The following is a 21,402-nucleotide window of genomic DNA, read 5'->3' as shown; positions in this document are numbered from 1 at the left end:
TTTATGCCATTGATGGTATAAATATATGAAGAAAATCAGGTCCTACAGGTGAAGAGCACAATAATGAAGAGCAACTAACCTGATCTGGGAAGAGAAAGACTTGTGATTAAAACCTGGGATCCCATTAGTACCTATGATGGTATAAATGTTTGAAGAAAATGGGGTCCTATAGGTGAAAAGCACAATGGCGGATGTCAACAGGTCCTTTTTGAGGAGAGAAATCATGGGGACTTCTATCCTGGGACCCCATTGGTACCTTTGATGGTACAAACTTTTGAAGAAAAAAGGGTGCGATGGAAGAAGACCACAATGATCAACAGCATCACCTTTGAAGAAATGTCACCATTTCAAGTCATCAGACCAGGTCAGTCTCAATAATAATAGTGTTAATTATTTGCAAATAAATGTTTGTAAACCATAGATGAGGAAATGTATATTTGTGAGTGGTTTTCTCCCAAGTTATGTGGAAATTGGTTAAAGAGGAAAGCTGTTGTCAGTGGCAAAGGCGCACCTATTTGGCGATGGATCGGATGGCTGTAGGGGATTTGGAGGAGGCCATAATATTTTTTCAAGGTGCTCATTAACCAATTTCTTATAATTTTAGAAAAAACAACTGAAATGGATTAATTTATTTAACCAAATTCAGATGTACCATTACAGAGTCATTTGGCAGAGATTGGAATTCATACTGTGTCATTTTTTTCTTTCAAAAATAGATATTTGGGTTCATTATTCCCTTAGCTGGATTGGTCCCAAAAGGTCTATGTATTACAATCTCTTATGAGCACTACTAGACTTGGTCTAATGCCTCTAACTATTTTAGGAGGCCTTATGCCCTGCATGCTCTTGCCAAACACTGCTCATTTTGCACTTGGTTGTATTTAACAAATTGAATTATAGGTCACTTTTAGAAAGAAAGAAGATTGTGTTGAAATTCCTGGGACCCTATTTATGCCATTGATGGTATAAATATATGAAGAAAATCAGGTCCTACAGGTGAAGAGCACAATAATGAAGAGCAACTAACCTGATCTGGGAAGAGAAAGACTTGTGATTAAAACCTGGGATCCCATTAGTACCTATGATGGTATAAATGTTTGAAGAAAATGGGGTCCTATAGGTGAAAAGCACAATGGCGGATGTCAACAGGTCCTTTTGGAGGAGAGAAATCATGGGGACTTATATCCTGGGACCCCATTGGTACCTTTGATGGTACAAACTTTTGAAGAAAAAAGGGTGCGATGGATGAAGACCACAATGATCAACAGCATCACCTTTGAAGAAATGTCACCATTTCAAGTCATCAGACCAGGTCAGTCTCAATAATAATAGTGTTAATTATTTACAAATAAATGTTTGTAAACCATAGATGAGGAAATGTATATTTGTGTGTGGCTTTCTCCCAAGTTATGTGGAAATTGGTTAAAGAGGAACGCTGTTGTCAGTGGCAAAGGCGCACCTATTTGGCGATGGATCGGATGGCTGTAGGGGATTTGGAGGAGGCCATAATATTTTTTCAAGGTGCTCATTAACCAATTTCTCATAATTTTAGAAAAAACAACTGAAATGGATTAATGTATTTAACCAAATTCAGATGTACCATTTCAGAGTCATTTGGCAGAGATTGGAATTCATACTTTGTCATTTTTTTCTTTCACAAAGAGATATTTGGGTTCATTATTCCCTTAGCTGGATTGGTCCCAAAAGGTCAATGTATTACAGTCTCTTATGAGCACTACTGGACTTGGTCTAATGCCTCTAACTATTTTAGGAGACCTTATGCCCTGCATGCTCTTGCCAAACACTGCTCATTTTGCAGTTGGTTGTATTTAACAAATTCAATTATAGGTCACTTTTAGAAAGAAAGAAGATTGTGTTGAAATTCCTGGGACCCTATTTATGCCATTGATGGTATAAATATATGAAGAAAATCAGGTCCTACAGGTGAAGAGCACAATAATGAAGAGCAACTAACCTGATCTGGGAAGAGAAAGACTTGTGATTAAAACCTGGGATCCCATTAGTACCTATGATGGTATAAATGTTTGAAGAAAATGGGGTCCTATAGGTGAAAAGCACAATGGCGGATGTCAACAGGTCCTTTTGAAGGAGAGAAATCATGGGGACTTATATCCTGGGACCCCATTGGTACCTTTGATGGTACAAACTTTTGAAGAAAAAAGGGTGCGATGGAAGAAGACCACAATGATCAACAGCATCAACTTTGAAGAAATGTCACCATTTCAAGTCATCAGACCAGGTCAGTCTCAATAATAATAGTGTTAATTATTTGCAAATAAATGTTTGTAAACCATAGATGAGGAAATGTATATTTGTGTGTGGTTTTCTCCCAAGTTATGTGGAAATTGGTTAAAGAGGAACGCTGTTGTCAGTGGCAAAGGCGCACCTAATTGGCGATGGATCGGATGGCTATAGGGGATTTGGAGGAGGCCATAATATTTTTTCAAGGTGCTCATTAACCAATTTCTCATAATTTTAGAAAAAACAACTGAAATGGATTAATTTATTTAACCAAATTCAGATGTACCATTTCAGAGTCATTTGGCAGAGATTGGAATTCATACTGTGTCATTTTTTTCTTTCAAAAAGAGATATTTGGGTTCATTATTCCCTTAGCCGGATTGGTCCCAAAAGGTCTATGTATTACAATCTCTTATGAGCACTACTGGACTTGGTCTAATGCCTCTAACTATTTTAGGAGGCCTTATGCCCTGCATGCTCTTGCCAAACACTGCTCATTTTGCACTTGGTTGTATTTAACAAATTCAATTATAGGTCACTTTTAGAAAGAAAGAAGATTGTGTTGAAATTCCTGGGACCCTATTTATGCCATTGATGGTATAAATATATGAAGAAAATCAGGTCCTACAGGTGAAGAGCACAATAATGAAGAGCAACTAACCTGATCTGGGAAGAGAAAGACTTGTGATTAAAACCTGGGATCCCATTAGTACCTATGATGGTATAAATGTTTGAAGAAAATGGGGTCCTATAGGTGAAAAGCACAATGGCGGATGTCAACAGGTCCTTTTGGAGGAGAGAAATCATGGGGACTTATATCCTGGGACCCCATTGGTACCTTTGATGGTACAAACTTTTGAAGAAAAAAGGGCGCGATGGAAGAAGACCACAATGATCAACAGCATCAACTTTGAAGAAATGTCACCATTTCAAGTCATCAGACCAGGTCAGTCGCAATAATAATAGTGTTAATTATTTGCAAATAAATGTTTGTAAACCATAGATGAGGAAATGTATATTTGTGTGTGGTTTTCTCCCAAGTTATGTGGAAATTGGTTAAAGAGGAACGCTGTTGTCAGTGGCAAAGGCGCACCTAATTGGCGATGGATCGGATGGCTATAGGGGATTTGGAGGAGGCCATAATATTTTTTCAAGGTGCTCATTAACCAATTTCTCATAATTTTAGAAAAAACAACTGAAATGGATTAATTTATTTAACCAAATTCAGATGTACCATTTCAGAGTCATTTGGCAGAGATTGGAATTCATACTGTGTCATTTTTTTCTTTCAAAAAGAGATATTTGGGTTCATTATTCCCTTAGCCGGATTGGTCCCAAAAGGTCTATGTATTACCATCTCTTATGAGCACTACTGAACTTGGTCTAATGCCTCTAACTATTTTAGGAGGCCTTATGCCCTGCATGCTCTTGCCAAACACTGCTCATTTTGCACTTGGTTGTATTTAACAAATTCAATTATAGGTCACTTTTAGAAAGAAAGAAGATTGTGTTGAAATTCCTGGGACCCTATTTATGCCATTGATGGTATAAATATATGAAGAAAATCAGGTCCTACAGGTGAAGAGCACAATAATGAAGAGCAACTAACCTGATCTGGGAAGAGAAAGACTTGTGATTAAAACCTGGGATCCCATTAGTACCTATGATGGTATAAATGTTTGAAGAAAATTGGGTCCTATAGGTTAAAAGCACAATGGCGGATGTCAACAGGTCCTTTTTGAGGAGAGAAATCATGGGGACTTCTATCCTGGGACCCCATTGGTACCTTTGATGGTACAAACTTTTGAAGAAAAAAGGGTGCGATGGATGAAGACCACAATGATCAACAGCATCACCTTTGAAGAAATGTCACCATTTCAAGTCATCAGACCAGGTCAGTCTCAATAATAATAGTGTTAATTATTTGCAAATAAATGTTTGTAAACCATAGATGAGGAAATGTATATTTGTGAGTGGTTTTCTCCCAAGTTATGTGGAAATTGGTTAAAGAGGAAAGCTGTTGTCAGTGGCAAAGGCGCACCTATTTGGCGATGGATCGGATGGCTGTAGGGGATTTGGAGGAGGCCATAATATTTTTTCAAGGTGCTCATTAACCAATTTCTCATAATTTTAGAAAAAACAACTGAAATGTATTAATTTATTTAACCAAATTCAGATGTACCATTACAGAGTCATTTGGCAGAGATTGGAATTCATACTTTGTCATTTTTTTCTTTCACAAAGAGATATTTGGGTTCATTATTCCCTTAGCTGGATTGGTCCCAAAAGGTCTATGTATTACAGTCTCTTATGAGCACTACTGGACTTGGTCTAATGCCTCTAACTATTTTAGGAGGCCTTATGCCCTGCATGCTCTTGCCAAACACTGCTCATTTTGCAGTTGGTTGTATTTAACAAATTCAATTATAGGTCACTTTTAGAAAGAAAGAAGATTGTGTTGAAATTCCTGGGACCCTATTTATGCCATTGATGGTATAAATATATGAAGTAAATCAGGTCCTACAGGTGAAGAGCACAATAATGAAGAGCAACTCACCTGATCTGGGAAGAGAAAGACTTGTGATTAAAACCTGGGATCCCATTAGTACCTATGATGGTATAAATGTTTGAAGAAAATGGGGTCCTATAGGTGAAAACACAATGGCGGATGTCAACAGGTCCTTTTGGAGGAGAGAAATCATGGGGACTTCTATCCTGGGACCCCATTGGTACCTTTGATGGTACAAACTTTTGAAGAAAAAAGGGTGCGATGGATGAAGACCACAATGATCAACAGCATCACCTTTGAAGAAATGTCACCATTTCAAGTCATCAGACCAGGTCAGTCTCAATAATAATAGTGTTAATTATTTGCAAATAAATGTTTGTAAACCATAGATGAGGAAATGTATATTTGTGTGTGGTTTTCTCCCAAGTTATGTGGAAATTGGTTAAAGAGGAACGCTGTTGTCAGTGGCAAAGGCGCACCTATTTGGCGATGGATCGGATGGCTGTAGGGGATTTGGAGGAGGCCATAATATTTTTTCAAGGTGCTCATTAACCAATTTCTCATAATTTTAGAAAAAACAACTGAAATGGATTAATTTATTTAACCAAATTCAGATGTACCATTTCAGAGTCATTTGGCAGAGATTGGAATTCATACTTTGTCATTTTTTTATTTCACAAAGAGATACTTGGGTTCATTATTCCCTTAGCTGGATTGGTCCCAAAAGGTCTATGTATTACAATCTCTTATGAGCACTACTGGACTTGGTCTAATGCCTCTAACTATTTTAGGAGGCCTTATGCCCTGCATGCTCTTGCCAAACACTGCTCATTTTGCACTTGGTTGTATTTAACAAATTCAATTATAGGTCACTTTTAGAAAGAAAGAAGATTGTGTTGAAATTCCTGGGACCCTATTTATGCCATTGATGGTATAAATATATGAAGAAAATCAGGTCCTACAGGTGAAGAGCACAATAATGAAGAGCAACTAACCTGATCTGGGAAGAGAAAGACTTGTGATTAAAACCTGGGATCCCATTAGTACCTATGATGGTATAAATGTTTGAAGAAAATGGGGTCCTATAGGTGAAAAGCACAATGGCGGATGTCAACAGGTCCTTTTGGAGGAGAGAAATCATGGGGACTTCTATCCTGGGACCCCATTGGTACCTTTGATGGTACAAACTTTTGAAGAAAAAAGGGTGCGATGGAAGAAGACCACAATGATCAACAGCATCACCTTTGAAGAAATGTCACCATTTCAAGTCATCAGACCAGGTCAGTCTCAATAATAATAGTGTTAATTATTTGCAAATAAATGTTTGTAAACCATAGATGAGGAAATGTATATTTGTGTGTGGTTTTCTCCCAAGTTATGTGGAAATTGGTTAAAGAGGAACGCTGTTGTCAGTGGCAAAGGCGCACCTAATTGGCGATGGATCGGATGGCTATAGGGGATTTGGAGGAGGCCATAATATTTTTTCAAGGTGCTCATTAACCAATTTCTCATAATTTTAGAAAAAACAACTGAAATGGATTAATTTATTTAACCAAATTCAGATGTACCATTTCAGAGTCATTTGGCAGAGATTGGAATTCATACTGTGTCATTTTTTTCTTTCAAAAAGAGATATTTGGGTTCATTATTCCCTTAGCCGGATTGGTCCCAAAAGGTCTATGTATTACAATCTCTTATGAGCACTACTGGACTTGGTCTAATGCCTCTAACTATTTTAGGAGGCCTTATGCCCTGCATGCTCTTGCCAAACACTGCTCATTTTGCACTTGGTTGTATTTAACAAATTCAATTATAGGTCACTTTTAGAAAGAAAGAAGATTGTGTTGAAATTCCTGGGACCCTATTTATGCCATTCATGGTATAAATATATGAAGAAAATCAGGTCCTACAGGTGAAGAGCACAATAATGAAGAGCAACTAACCTAATCTGGGAAGAGAAAGACTTGTGATTAAAACCTGGGATCCCATTAGTACCTATGCTGGTATAAATTATTGAAGAAAATGGGGTCCTATAGGTGAAAAGCACAATGGCGGATGTCAACAGGTCCTTTTGGAGGAGAGAAATCATGGGGACTTATATCCTGGGACCCCATTGGTACCTTTGATGGTACAAACTTTTGAAGAAAAAAGGGTGGGATGGATGAAGACCACAATGATCAACAGCATCACCTTTGAAGAAATGTCACAATTTCAAGTCATTAGACCAGGTCAGTCTCAATAATAATAGTGTTAATTATTTGCAAATAAATGTTTGTAAACCATAGATGAGGAAATGTATATTTGTGTGTGGTTTTCTCCCAAGTTATGTGGAAATTGGTTAAAGAGGAACGCTGTTGTCAGTGGCAAAGGCGCACCTATTTGGCGATGGATCGGATGGCTGTAGGGGATTTGGAGGAGGCCATAATATTTTTTCAAGGTGCTCATTAACCAATTTCTCATAATTTTAGAAAAAACAACTGAAATGGATTAATTTATTTAACCAAATTCAGATGTACCATTTCAGAGTCATTTGGCAGAGATTGGAATTCATACTTTGTCATTTTTTTCTTTCACAAAGAGATACTTGGGTTTATTATTCCCTTAGCTGGATTGGTCCCAAAAGGTCTATGTATTACAATCTCTTATGAGCACTACTGGACTTGGTCTAATGCCTCTAACTATTTTAGGAGGCCTTATGCCCTGCATGCTCTTGCCAAACACTGCTCATTTTGAATTGGTTATATTTAACAAATTCAATTATAGGTCACTTTTAGAAAGAAAGAAGATTGTGTTGAAATTCCTGGGACCCTATTTATGCCATTGATGGTATAAATATATGAAGAAAATCAGGTCCTACAGGTGAAGAGCTCAATAATGAAGAGCAACTAACCTGATCTGGGAAGAGAAAGACTTGTGATTAAAACCTGGGATCCCATTAGTACCTATGATGGTATAAATGTTTGAAGAAAATGGGGTCCTATAGGTTAAAAGCACAATGGCAGATGTCAACAGGTCCTTTTTGAGGAGAGAAATCATGGGGACTTCTATCCTGGGACCCCATTTGGACCCCTTTGATGGTACAAACTTTTGAAGAAAAAAGGGTGCGATGGATGAAGACCACAATGATCAACAGCATCACCTTTGAAGAAATGTCACCATTTCAAGTCATCAGACCAGGTCAGTCTCAATAATAATAGTGTTAATTATTTGCAAATAAATGTTTGTAAACCATAGATGAGGAAATGTATATTTGTGTGTGGTTTTCTCCCAAGTTATGTGGAAATTGGTTAAAGAGGAACGCTATTGTCAGTGGCAAAGGCGCACCTATTTGGCGATGGATCGGATGGCTGTAGGGGATTTGGAGGAGGCCATAATATTTTTTCAAGGTGCTCATTAACCAATTTCTCATAATTTTAGAAAAAACAACTGAAATGGATTAATTTATTTAACCAAATTCAGATGTACCATTTCAGAGTCATTTGGCAGAGATTGGAATTCATACTGTGTCATTTTTTTCTTTCAAAAAGAGATATTTGGGTTCATTATTCCCTTAGCCGGATTGGTCCCAAAAGGTCTATGTATTACAATCTCTTATGAGCACTACTGGACTTGGTCTAATGCCTCTAACTATTTTAGGAGGCCTTATGCCCTGCATGCTCTTGCCAAACACTGCTCATTTTGCACTTGGTTGTATTTAACAAATTCAATTATAGGTCACTTTTAGAAAGAAAGAAGATTGTGTTGAAATTCCTGGGACCCTATTTATGCCATTCATGGTATAAATATATGAAGAAAATCAGGTCCTACAGGTGAAGAGCACAATAATGATAAGCAAATAACCTAATCTGGGAAGAGAAAGACTTGTGATTAAAACCTGGGATCCCATTAGTACCTATGCTGGTATAAATTATTGAAGAAAATGGGGTCCTATAGGTGAAAAGCACAATGGCGGATGTCAACAGGTCCTTTTGGAGGAGAGAAATCATGGGGACTTATATCCTGGGACCCCATTGGTACCTTTGATGGTACAAACTTTTGAAGAAAAAAGGGTGGGATGGATGAAGACCACAATGATCAACAGCATCACCTTTGAAGAAATGTCACAATTTCAAGTCATTAGACCAGGTCAGTCTCAATAATAATAGTGTTAATTATTTGCAAATAAATGTTTGTAAACCATAGATGAGGAAATGTATATTTGTGTGTGGTTTTCTCCCAAGTTATGTGGAAATTGGTTAAAGAGGAACGCTGTTGTCAGTGGCAAAGGCGCACCTATTTGGCGATGGATCGGATGGCTGTAGGGGATTTGGAGGAGGCCATAATATTTTTTCAAGGTGCTCATTAACCAATTTCTCATAATTTTAGAAAAAACAACTGAAATGGATTAATTTATTTAACCAAATTCAGATGTACCATTTCAGAGTCATTTGGCAGAGATTGGAATTCATACTTTGTCATTTTTTTATTTCACAAAGAGATACTTGGGTTCATTATTCCCTTAGCTGGATTGGTCCCAAAAGGTCTATGTATTACAATCTCTTATGAGCACTACTGGACTTGGTCTAATGCCTCTAACTATTTTAGGAGGCCTTATGCCCTGCATGCTCTTGCCAAACACTGCTCATTTTGCACTTGGTTGTATTTAACAAATTCAATTATAGGTCACTTTTAGAAAGAAAGAAGATTGTGTTGAAATTCCTGGGACCCTATTTATGCCATTGATGGTATAAATATATGAAGAAAATCAGGTCCTACAGGTGAAGAGCACAATAATGAAGAGCAACTAACCTGATCTGGGAAGAGAAAGACTTGTGATTAAAACCTGGGATCCCATTAGTACCTATGATGGTATAAATGTTTGAAGAAAATGGGGTCCTATAGGTGAAAAGCACAATGGCGGATGTCAACAGGTCCTTTTGGAGGAGAGAAATCATGGGGACTTCTATCCTGGGACCCCATTGGTACCTTTGATGGTACAAACTTTTGAAGAAAAAAGGGTGCGATGGAAGAAGACCACAATGATCAACAGCATCACCTTTGAAGAAATGTCACCATTTCAAGTCATCAGACCAGGTCAGTCTCAATAATAATAGTGTTAATTATTTGCAAATAAATGTTTGTAAACCATAGATGAGGAAATGTATATTTGTGTGTGGTTTTCTCCCAAGTTATGTGGAAATTGGTTAAAGAGGAACGCTGTTGTCAGTGGCAAAGGCGCACCTAATTGGCGATGGATCGGATGGCTATAGGGGATTTGGAGGAGGCCATAATATTTTTTCAAGGTGCTCATTAACCAATTTCTCATAATTTTAGAAAAAACAACTGAAATGGATTAATTTATTTAACCAAATTCAGATGTACCATTTCAGAGTCATTTGGCAGAGATTGGAATTCATACTGTGTCATTTTTTTCTTTCAAAAAGAGATATTTGGGTTCATTATTCCCTTAGCCGGATTGGTCCCAAAAGGTCTATGTATTACAATCTCTTATGAGCACTACTGGACTTGGTCTAATGCCTCTAACTATTTTAGGAGGCCTTATGCCCTGCATGCTCTTGCCAAACACTGCTCATTTTGCACTTGGTTGTATTTAACAAATTCAATTATAGGTCACTTTTAGAAAGAAAGAAGATTGTGTTGAAATTCCTGGGACCCTATTTATGCCATTCATGGTATAAATATATGAAGAAAATCAGGTCCTACAGGTGAAGAGCACAATAATGAAGAGCAACTAACCTAATCTGGGAAGAGAAAGACTTGTGATTAAAACCTGGGATCCCATTAGTACCTATGCTGGTATAAATTATTGAAGAAAATGGGGTCCTATAGGTGAAAAGCACAATGGCGGATGTCAACAGGTCCTTTTGGAGGAGAGAAATCATGGGGACTTATATCCTGGGACCCCATTGGTACCTTTGATGGTACAAACTTTTGAAGAAAAAAGGGTGGGATGGATGAAGACCACAATGATCAACAGCATCACCTTTGAAGAAATGTCACAATTTCAAGTCATTAGACCAGGTCAGTCTCAATAATAATAGTGTTAATTATTTGCAAATAAATGTTTGTAAACCATAGATGAGGAAATGTATATTTGTGTGTGGTTTTCTCCCAAGTTATGTGGAAATTGGTTAAAGAGGAACGCTGTTGTCAGTGGCAAAGGCGCACCTATTTGGCGATGGATCGGATGGCTGTAGGGGATTTGGAGGAGGCCATAATATTTTTTCAAGGTGCTCATTAACCAATTTCTCATAATTTTAGAAAAAACAACTGAAATGGATTAATTTATTTAACCAAATTCAGATGTACCATTTCAGAGTCATTTGGCAGAGATTGGAATTCATACTTTGTCATTTTTTTCTTTCACAAAGAGATACTTGGGTTTATTATTCCCTTAGCTGGATTGGTCCCAAAAGGTCTATGTATTACAATCTCTTATGAGCACTACTGGACTTGGTCTAATGCCTCTAACTATTTTAGGAGGCCTTATGCCCTGCATGCTCTTGCCAAACACTGCTCATTTTGAATTGGTTATATTTAACAAATTCAATTATAGGTCACTTTTAGAAAGAAAGAAGATTGTGTTGAAATTCCTGGGACCCTATTTATGCCATTGATGGTATAAATATATGAAGAAAATCAGGTCCTACAGGTGAAGAGCTCAATAATGAAGAGCAACTAACCTGATCTGGGAAGAGAAAGACTTGTGATTAAAACCTGGGATCCCATTAGTACCTATGATGGTATAAATGTTTGAAGAAAATGGGGTCCTATAGGTTAAAAGCACAATGGCAGATGTCAACAGGTCCTTTTTGAGGAGAGAAATCATGGGGACTTCTATCCTGGGACCCCATTGGTACCTTTGATGGTACAAACTTTTGAAGAAAAAAGGGTGCGATGGATGAAGACCACAATGATCAACAGCATCACCTTTGAAGAAATGTCACCATTTCAAGTCATCAGACCAGGTCAGTCTCAATAATAATAGTGTTAATTATTTGCAAATAAATGTTTGTAAACCATAGATGAGGAAATGTATATTTGTGTGTGGTTTTCTCCCAAGTTATGTGGAAATTGGTTAAAGAGGAACGCTATTGTCAGTGACAAAGGCGCACCTATTTGGCGATGGATCGGATGGCTGTAGGGGATTTGGAGGAGGCCATAATATTTTTTAAAGGTGCTCATTAACCAATTTCTCATAATTTTAGAAAAAACAACTGAAATGGATTAATTTATTTAACCAAATTCAGATGTACCATTTCAGAGTCATTTGGCAGAGATTGGAATTCATACTGTGTCATTTTTTTCTTTCAAAAAGAGATATTTGGGTTCATTATTCCCTTAGCCGGATTGGTCCCAAAAGGTCTATGTATTACAATCTCTTATGAGCACTACTGGACTTGGTCTAATGCCTCTAACTATTTTAGGAGGCCTTATGCCCTGCATGCTCTTGCCAAACACTGCTCATTTTGCACTTGGTTGTATTTAACAAATTCAATTATAGGTCACTTTTAGAAAGAAAGAAGATTGTGTTGAAATTCCTGGGACCCTATTTATGCCATTCATGGTATAAATATATGAAGAAAATCAGGTCCTACAGGTGAAGAGCACAATAATGATAAGCAAATAACCTAATCTGGGAAGAGAAAGACTTGTGATTAAAACCTGGGATCCCATTAGTACCTATGCTGGTATAAATTATTGAAGAAAATGGGGTCCTATAGGTGAAAAGCACAATGGCGGATGTCAACAGGTCCTTTTGGAGGAGAGAAATCATGGGGACTTATATCCTGGGACCCCATTGGTACCTTTGATGGTACAAACTTTTGAAGAAAAAAGGGTGGGATGGATGAAGACCACAATGATCAACAGCATCACCTTTGAAGAAATGTCACAATTTCAAGTCATTAGACCAGGTCAGTCTCAATAATAATAGTGTTAATTATTTGCAAATAAATGTTTGTAAACCATAGATGAGGAAATGTATATTTGTGTGTGGTTTTCTCCCAAGTTATGTGGAAATTGGTTAAAGAGGAACGCTGTTGTCAGTGGCAAAGGCGCACCTATTTGGCGATGGATCGGATGGCTGTAGGGGATTTGGAGGAGGCCATAATATTTTTTCAAGGTGCTCATTAACCAATTTCTCATAATTTTAGAAAAAACAACTGAAATGGATTAATTTATTTAACCAAATTCAGATGTACCATTTCAGAGTCATTTGGCAGAGATTGGAATTCATACTTTGTCATTTTTTTCTTTCACAAAGAGATACTTGGGTTTATTATTCCCTTAGCTGGATTGGTCCCAAAAGGTCTATGTATTACAATCTCTTATGAGCACTACTGGACTTGGTCTAATGCCTCTAACTATTTTAGGAGGCCTTATGCCCTGCATGCTCTTGCCAAACACTGCTCATTTTGAATTGGTTATATTTAACAAATTCAATTATAGGTCACTTTTAGAAAGAAAGAAGATTGTGTTGAAATTCCTGGGACCCTATTTATGCCATTGATGGTATAAATATATGAAGAAAATCAGGTCCTACAGGTGAAGAGCTCAATAATGAAGAGCAACTAACCTGATCTGGGAAGAGAAAGACTTGTGATTAAAACCTGGGATCCCATTAGTACCTATGATGGTATAAATGTTTGAAGAAAATGGGGTCCTATAGGTTAAAAGCACAATGGCGGATGTCAACAGGTCCTTTTTGAGGAGAGAAATCATGGGGACTTCTATCCTGGGACCCCATTGGTACCTTTGATGGTACAAACTTTTGAAGAAAAAAGGGTGCGATGGATGAAGACCACAATGATCAACACCATCACCTTTGAAGAAATGTCACCATTTCAAGTCATCAGACCAGGTCAGTCTCAATAATAATAGTGTTAATTATTTGCAAATAAATGTTTGTAAACCATAGATGAGGAAATGTATATTTGTGTGTGGTTTTCTCCCAAGTTATGTGGAAATTGGTTAAAGAGGAACGCTGTTGTCAGTGGCAAAGGCGCACCTATTTGGCGATGGATCGGATGGCTGTAGGGGATTTGGAGGAGGCCATAATATTTTTTCAAGGTGCTCATTAACCAATTTCTCATAATTTTAGAAAAAACTACTGAAATGGATTAATTTATTTAACCAAATTCAGATGTACCATTTCAGAGTCATTTGGCAGAGATTGGAATTCATACTGTGTCATTTTTTTCTTTCAAAAAGAGATATTTGGGTTCATTATTCCCTTAGCTGGATTGGTCCCAAAAGGTCTATGCATTACAATCTCTTATGAGCACTACTGGACTTGGTCTAATGCCTCTAACTATTTTAGGAGGCCTTATGCCCTGCATGCTCTTGCCAAACACTGCTCATTTTGCACTTGGTTGTATTTAACAAATTGAATTATAGGTCACTTTTAGAAAGAAAGAAAGAAGATTGTGTTGAAATTCCTGGGACCCTATTTATGCCATTGATGGTATAAATATATGAAGAAAATCAGGTCCTACAGGTGAAGAGCACAATAATGAAGACCAACTAACCTGATTTGGGAAGAGAAAGACTTGTGATTAAAACCTGGGATCCCATTAGTACCTATGATGGTATAAATATTTGAAGAAAATGGGGTCCTATAGGTGAAAAGCACAATGGTGGATGTCAACAGGTCCTTTTTGAGGAGAGAAATCATGGGGACTTATATCCTGGGACCCCATTGGTACCTTTGATGGTACAAACTTTTGAAGATAAAAGGGTGCTATGGATGAAGACCACAATGATCAACAGCATCACCTTTGAAGAAATGTCACCATTTCAAGTCATCAGATCAGGTCAGTCTCAATAATAATATTGTTAATTATTTGCAAATAAAGGTTTGTAAACCATAGATGAGGAAATGTATATTTGTGTGTGGTTTTCTCCCAAGTTATGTGGAAATTGGTTAAAGAGGAACGCTGTTGTCAGTGGCAAAGGCGCACCTGTTTGGCGATGGATCGGATGGCTGTAGGGGATTTGGAGGAGGCCATAATATTTTTTCAAGGTGCTCATTAACCAATTTCTCATAATTTTAGAAAAAACAACTGAAATGGATTAATTTATTTAACCAAATTCAGATGTACCCTTTCAGAGTCATTTGGCAGAGATTGGAATTCATACTGTGTCATTTTTTTCTTTCAAAAAGAGATAATTGGGTTCATTATTCCCTTAGCTGGATTGGTCCCAAAAGGTCTATGCATTACAATCTCTTATGAGCACTACTGGACTTGGTCTAATGCCTCTAACTATTTTAGGAGGCCTTATGCCCTGCATGCTCTTGCCAAACACTGCTCATTTTGCACTTGGTTGTATTTAACAAATTGAATTATAGGTCACTTTTAGAAAGAAAGAAGATTGTGTTGAAATTCCTGGGACCCTATTTATGCCATTGATGGTATAAATATATGAAGAAAATCAGGTCCTACAGGTGAAGAGCACAATAATGAAGAGCAACTAACCTGATCTGGGAAGAGAAAGACTTGTGATTAAAACCTGGGATCCCATTAGTACCTATGATGGTATAAATGTTTGAAGAAAATGGGGTCCTATAGGTTAAAAGCACAATGGCGGATGTCAACAGGTCCTTTTTGAGGAGAGAAATCATGGGGACTTCTATCCTGGGACCCCATTGGTACCTTTGATGGTACAAACTTTTGAAGAAAAAAGGGTGCGATGGAAGAAGACCACAATGATCAACAGCATCACCTTTGAAGAAATGTCACCATTTCAAGTCATCAGACCAGGTCAGTCTCAATAATAATAGTGTTAATTATTTGCAAATAAATGTTTGTAAACCATAGATGAGGAAATGTATATTTGTGTGTGGTTTTCTCCCAAGTTATGTGGAAATTGGTTAAAGAGGAACGCTGTTGTCAGTGGCAAAGGCGCACCTATTTGGCGATGGATCGGATGGCTGTAGGGGATTTGGAGGAGGCCATAATATTTTTTCAAGGTGCTCATTAACCAATTTCTCATAATTTTAGAAAAAACAACTGAAATGGATTAATTTATTTAACCAAATTCAGATGTACCATTTCAGAGTCATTTGGCAGAGATTGGAATTCATACTGTGTCATTTTTTTCTTTCAAAAAGAGATATTTGGGTTCATTATTCCCTTAGCTGGATTGGTCCCAAAAGGTCTATGTATTACAATCTCTTATGAGCACTACTAGACTTGGTCTAATGCCTCTAACTATTTTAGGAGGCCTTATGCCCTGCATGCTCTTGCCAAACACTGCTCATTTTGCAGTTGGTTGTATTTAACAAATTCAATTATAGGTCACTTTTAGAAAGAAAGAAGATTGTGTTGAAATTCCTGGGACCCTATTTATGCCATTGATGGTATAAATATATGAAGAAAATCAGGTCCTACAGGTGAAGAGCACAATAATGAAGAGCAACTAACCTGATCTGGGAAGAGAAAGACTTGTGATTAAAACCTGGGATCCCATTAGTACCTATGATGGTATAAATATTTGAAGAAAATGGGGTCCTATAGGTGAAAAGCACAATGGTGGATGTCAACAGGTCCTTTTTGAGGAGAGAAATCATGGGGACTTCTATCCTGGGACCCCATTGGTACCTTTGATGGTACAAACTTTTGAAGAAAAAAGGGTGCGATGGAAGAAGACCACAATGATCAACAGCATCACCTTTGAAGAAATGTCACCATTTCAAGTCATCAGACCAGGTCAGTCTCAATAATAATAGTGTTAATTATTTGCAAATAAATGTTTGTAAACCATAGATGAGGAAATGTATATTTGTGTGTGGTTTTCTCCCAAGTTATATGGAAATTGGTTAAAGAGGAACGCTGTTGTCAGTGGCAAAGGCGCACCTATTTGGCGATGGATCGGATGGCTGTAGGGGATTTGGAGGAGGCCATAATATTTTTTCAAGGTGCTCATTAACCAATTTCTCATAATTTTAGAAAAAACAACTGAAATGGATTAATGTATTTAACCAAATTCAGATGTACCATTTCAGAGTTATTTGGCAGAGATTGGAATTCATACTTTGTCATTTTTTTCTTTCACAAAGAGATATTTGGGTTCATTATTCCCTTAGCTGGATTGGTCCCAAAAGGTCTATGTATTACAGTCTCTTATGAGCACTACTGGACTTGGTCTAATGCCTCTAACTATTTTAGGAGGCCTTATGCCCTGCATGCTCTTGCCAAACACTGCTCATTTTGCAGTTGGTTGTATTTAACAAATTCAATTATAGGTCACTTTTAGAAAGAAAGAAGATTGTGTTGAAATTCCTGGGACCCTATTTATGCCATTGATGGTATAAATATATGAAGAAAATCAGGTCCTACAGGTGAAGAGCACAATAATGAAGAGCAACTAACCTGATCTGGGAAGAGAAAGACTTGTGATTAAAACCTGGGATCCCATTAGTACCTATGATGGTATAAATGTTTGAAGAAAATGGGGTCCTATAGGTTAAAAGCACAATGGCGGATGTCAACAGGTCCTTTTTGAGGAGAGAAATCATGGGGACTTCTATCCTGGGACCCCATTGGTACCTTTGATGGTACAAACTTTTGAAGAAAAAAGGGTGCGATGGATGAAGACCACAATGATCAACAGCATCACCTTTGAAGAAATGTCACCATTTCAAGTCATCAGACCAGGTCAGTCTCAATAATAATAGTGTTAATTATTTGCAAATAAATGTTTGTAAACCATAGATGAGGAAATGTATATTTGTGTGTGGTTTTCTCCCAAGTTATGTGGAAATTGGTTAAAGAGGAACGCTGTTGTCAGTGGCAAAGGCGCACCTATTTGGCGATGGATCGGATGGCTGTAGGGGATTTGGAGGAGGCCATAATATTTTTTCAAGGTGCTCATTAACCAATTTCTCATAATTTTAGAAAAAACAACTGAAATGGATTAATTTATTTAACCAAATTCAGATGTACCATTTCAGAGTCATTTGGCAGAGATTGGAATTCATACTTTGTCATTTTTTTATTTCACAAAGAGATACTTGGGTTCATTATTCCCTTAGCTGGATTGGTCCCAAAAGGTCTATGTATTACAATCTCTTATGAGCACTACTGGACTTGGTCTAATGCCTCTAACTATTTTAGGAGGCCTTATGCCCTGCATGCTCTTGCCAAACACTGCTCATTTTGCACTTGGTTGTATTTAACAAATTCAATTATAGGTCACTTTTAGAAAGAAAGAAGATTGTGTTGAAATTCCTGGGACCCTATTTATGCCATTGATGGTATAAATATATGAAGAAAATCAGGTCCTACAGGTGAAGAGCACAATAATGAAGAGCAACTAACCTGATCTGGGAAGAGAAAGACTTGTGATTAAAACCTGGGATCCCATTAGTACCTATGATGGTATAAATGTTTGAAGAAAATGGGGTCCTATAGGTGAAAAGCACAATGGCGGATGTCAACAGGTCCTTTTGGAGGAGAGAAATCATGGGGACTTATATCCTGGGACCCCATTGGTACCTTTGATGGTACAAACTTTTGAAGAAAAAAGGGTGCGATGGAAGAAGACCACAATGATCAACAGCATCAACTTTGAAGAAATGTCACCATTTCAAGTCATCAGACCAGGTCAGTCTCAATAATAATAGTGTTAATTATTTGCAAATAAATGTTTGTAAACCATAGATGAGGAAATGTATATTTGTGTGTGGTTTTCTCCCAAGTTATGTGGAAATTGGTTAAAGAGGAACGCTGTTGTCAGTGGCAAAGGCGCACCTAATTGGCGATGGATCGGATGGCTATAGGGGATTTGGAGGAGGCCATAATATTTTTTCAAGGTGCTCATTAACCAATTTCTCATAATTTTAGAAAAAACAACTGAAATGGATTAATTTATTTAACCAAATTCAGATGTACCATTTCAGAGTCATTTGGCAGAGATTGGAATTCATACTGTGTCATTTTTTTCTTTCAAAAAGAGATATTTGGGTTCATTATTCCCTTAGCCGGATTGGTCCCAAAAGGTCTATGTATTACAATCTCTTATGAGCACTACTGGACTTGGTCTAATGCCTCTAACTATTTTAGGAGGCCTTATGCCCTGCATGCTCTTGCCAAACACTGCTCATTTTGCACTTGGTTGTATTTAACAAATTCAATTATAGGTCACTTTTAGAAAGAAAGAAGATTGTGTTGAAATTCCTGGGACCCTATTTATGCCATTGATGGTATAAATATATGAAGAAAATCAGGTCCTACAGGTGAAGAGCACAATAATGATAAGCAAATAACCTGATCTGGGAAGAGAAAGACTTGTGATTAAAACCTGGGATCCCATTAGTACCTATGCTGGTATAAATTATTGAAGAAAATGGGGTCCTATAGGTGAAAAGCACAATGGCGGATGTCAACAGGTCCTTTTGGAGGAGAGAAATCATGGGGACTTATATCCTGGGACCCCATTGGTACCTTTGATGGTACAAACTTTTGAAGAAAAAAGGGTGGGATGGATGAAGACCACAATGATCAACAGCATCACCTTTGAAGAAATGTCACAATTTCAAGTGATTAGACCAGGTCAGTCTCAATAATAATAGTGTTAATTATTTGCAAATAAATGTTTGTAAACCATAGATAAGGAAATGTATATTTGTGTGTGGTTTTCTCCCAAGTTATGTGGAAATTGGTTAAAGAGGAACGCTGTTGTCAGTGGCAAAGGCGCACCTATTTGGCGATGGATCGGATGGCTGTAGGGGATTTGGAGGAGGCCATAATATTTTTTCAAGGTGCTCATTAACCAATTTCTCATAATTTTAGAAAAAACAACTGAAATGGATTAATTTATTTAACCAAATTCAGATGTACCATTTCAGAGTCATTTGGCAGAGATTGGAATTCATACTTTGTCATTTTTTTCTTTCACAAAGAGATACTTGGGTTTATTATTCCCTTAGCTGGATTGGTCCCAAAAGGTCTATGTATTACAATCTCTTATGAGCACTACTGGACTTGGTCTAATGCCTCTAACTATTTTAGGAGGCCTTATGCCCTACATGCTCTTGCCAAACACTGCTCATTTTGAATTGGTTATATTTAACAAATTCAATTATAGGTCACTTTTAGAAAGAAAGAAGATTGTGTTGAAATTCCTGGGACCCTATTTATGCCATTGATGGTATAAATATATGAAGAAAATCAGGTCCTACAGGTGAAGAGCACAATAATGAAGAGCAACTAACCTGATCTGGGAAGAGAAAGACTTGTGATTAAAACCTGGGATCCCATTAGTACCTATGATGGTATAAATGTTTGAAGAAAATGGGGTCCTATAGGTTAAAAGCACAATGGCGGATGTCAACAGGTCCTTTTTGAGGAGAGAAATCATGGGGACTTCTATCCTGGGACCCCATTGGTACCTTTGATGGTACAAACTTTTGAAGAAAAAAGGGTGCGATGGATGAAGACCACAATGATCAACAGCATCACCTTTGAAGAAATGTCACCATTTCAAGTCATCAGACCAGGTCAGTCTCAATAATAATAGTGTTAATTATTTGCAAATAAATGTTTGTAAACCATAGATGAGGAAATGTATATTTGTGTGTGGTTTTCTCCCAAGTTATGTGGAAATTGGTTAAAGAGGAACGCTGTTGTCAGTGGCAAAGGCGCACCTATTTGGCGATGGATCGGATGGCTGTAGGGGATTTGGAGGAGGCCATAATATTTTTTCAAGGTGCTCATTAACCAATTTCTCATAATTTTAGAAAAAACAACTGAAATGGATTAATTTATTTAACCAAATTCAGATGTACCATTTCAGAGTCATTTGGCAGAGATTGGAATTCATACTTTGTCATTTTTTTATTTCACAAAGAGATACTTGGGTTCATTATTCCCTTAGCTGGATTGGTCCCAAAAGGTCTATGTATTACAATCTCTTATGAGCACTACTGGACTTGGTCTAATGCCTCTAACTATTTTAGGAGGCCTTATGCCCTGCATGCTCTTGCCAAACACTGCTCATTTTGCACTTGGTTGTATTTAACAAATTCAATTATAGGTCACTTTTAGAAAGAAAGAAGATTGTGTTGAAATTCCTGGGACCCTATTTATGCCATTGATGGTATAAATATATGAAGAAAATCAGGTCCTACAGGTGAAGAGCACAATAATGAAGAGCAACTAACCTGATCTGGGAAGAGAAAGACTTGTGATTAAAACCTGGGATCCCATTAGTACCTATGATGGTATAAATGTTTGAAGAAAATGGGGTCCTATAGGTGAAAAGCACAATGGCGGATGTCAACAGGTCCTTTTGGAGGAGAGAAATCATGGGGACTTATATCCTGGGACCCCATTGGTACCTTTGATGGTACAAACTTTTGAAGAAAAAAGGGTGCGATGGAAGAAGACCACAATGATCAACAGCATCAACTTTGAAGAAATGTCACCATTTCAAGTCATCAGACCAGGTCAGTCTCAATAATAATAGTGTTAATTATTTGCAAATAAATGTTTGTAAACCATAGATGAGGAAATGTATATTTGTGTGTGGTTTTCTCCCAAGTTATGTGGAAATTGGTTAAAGAGGAACGCTGTTGTCAGTGGCAAAGGCGCACCTAATTGGCGATGGATCGGATGGCTATAGGGGAT

The sequence above is a fragment of the Engystomops pustulosus genome, chromosome 2, assembly GCF_040894005.1.
Source record: "Engystomops pustulosus chromosome 2, aEngPut4.maternal, whole genome shotgun sequence".
In the NCBI taxonomy this organism is placed as follows: Eukaryota; Metazoa; Chordata; class Amphibia; order Anura; family Leptodactylidae; genus Engystomops; species Engystomops pustulosus.
Note: the sequence above shows the minus strand (reverse complement) of the source record.